Raw genomic sequence first — 1,857 nt, 5'->3', positions numbered from 1 at the left:
TTTGCATAAGAGGTATCTGCCTATATTAAGGGATCAATCTTCTGGAATTCCCAGAGGTGCCTTTACAGATAATTCAGACAGATTTAGAAAGATTAAAGAGAGTCATTCTTTTCAAAGAGTTATCTGTTCAGTCAGTTGAGAAATCCTATTATGCATCAAAGAAATGCCAATGTTATTCCCACAGGCTTTCCTTCCTCTGTGTTCCCCTTAAATGACCTTGGACCTTTTCTTTTCTCACTTATGGCCTCTCTCAACCAGCTCATCCATTCCCTGGGCTTGAACTACTGCTTGTATCTGTCCATGGCCACCCCCCACCCCCCCATCTTTAACTCTACTCCAGTTTCTCTCTGAATATTTAACTACTCTGGTTTTTTGGTTTTTTTCCCTGAAAAAAAGAGTTCTACATCTTGGTGATCACATTTATTGAAAGGGTTGGAAAAAAATTAAAATGCCCTTTAGCTTAAGAATTTTTTAGTTATCCGCAAATCAACTCATTTCAGGAGTGGAAGAATCCTTGGTCATTTCTTAATATCAAAATTTATGCAGGTTTCTCTTTTGAATGTCTTCTACATTTAAAGAGGCAATCATGGGGCGCCTGGGTGGCTCAGTCATTGGGCGTCTGCCTTCGGCTCGGGTCGTGATCCCGGGGCCCTGGGATCGAGCCCCACATCGGGCTCCCTGCTCCGTGGGGGGCTTGCTTCTCCCTCTCCCACTCCCCCTGCTTGTGTTCCCTCTCTCGCTGTGTCTCTGTCAAATAAATAAAATATTAAAATAAATAAATAAAGAGGAAATCATACAAAAGCTCCCATATTCCATACATGATAAATTCTTTGCTTCAGCCAACTCTTAATGGAGGGGCAACTGGTACAACACCATCTCCCCGGACAAAAAGCATTGGAATATTCTGTTTTGTTGATTTATATATCTCTTCGTATGTTTCCTCATCAATTTCTATAGTAGTCACAGTTTCTTCCATATCTCCCAATATCATATGTAAATGCTGATCATAAGCATGTAATCTGCCTCAAAGCTCTCTGTCATTTCTCATTTTCACATAAATTCGCTCATCCAGGCTGAGCCTGATGAGATCCAGGGGCTCTTCTACAGTGTTGGTAGTTTGTTGCTGGTCCATGTCATCCACCATGTTTCAAACCCTGCATCCTTTCCCCAACTACTCTGGTTTTTAACTGCCTTTCAGGTACCTCCACTGGCACATCAAATCAGCAGGTCCCTGAGTACTGACTCCTGTCTTCACAGTCCTCGCTTTCCTCTCTCTCCTATTCCAGTGGAACCACTAACACTCAACCAGGCAGGGAGCCATTTTAATTTCTTTCTCCCCCTTCCCCCTCCACTTCAAGTCAATCAGTAAAGTTTGTTAGTTCTATCTTGTAGAATTAACTTGTAACTCTATCTTGAATCTATCCACTCTCTTTATTTCCATGGCCACTATTATGATTTAAGCTCTTACTATTTCTTTCTGGGTTATTGCCATCACTTCCTTCTAGATCTTTTGGACTTCAATCTTATTCTTCATATTCTTTTATTTTCCAAACTATGAATTATTTTCCAAATCTTATTATTTCCTAGCTTAAAAATCTTGGTGTTACTCCATTACTCATAGGAGAGCTTCCCAAACCTTGTGCCCCAATTGTGTGTTACAGTGGATTAAGAATGCCAAGGGTGACAACCAAAGTTGGGCCAGGTGTGTTGTCAGTCACAAGAAGCCTCAACTTTTTACCTCAGTGTGCCATATGTGTTTTCATTTTCCATATATGGCATGAATGGAAAGATTAGAAAGGGCTGGCTACAGATTTAGGTCTAAACTCCCAATACTTGTTGACTTCTCTAGTCCCCTCT

General features: G+C 41.0%; 1 pseudogene; it reads right to left on the bottom strand.

The window, feature by feature from the left end:
* Positions 1–786: 786 nt before the first annotated feature.
* On the bottom strand, positions 787–1,162 carry LOC123845527 (U6 snRNA-associated Sm-like protein LSm3; annotated as a pseudogene).
* Between the last annotated feature and the right edge of the window lie 695 nt (positions 1,163–1,857).

The sequence above is a fragment of the Mirounga angustirostris genome, unplaced genomic scaffold, assembly GCF_029215605.1.
Source record: "Mirounga angustirostris isolate CCGP_5_RB_7025 unplaced genomic scaffold, mMirAng1.0.hap1 SCAF_6, whole genome shotgun sequence".
NCBI classification, from domain to species: domain Eukaryota; kingdom Metazoa; phylum Chordata; class Mammalia; order Carnivora; family Phocidae; genus Mirounga; species Mirounga angustirostris.
This window is presented reverse-complemented; position numbering and strand designations above follow the sequence as displayed.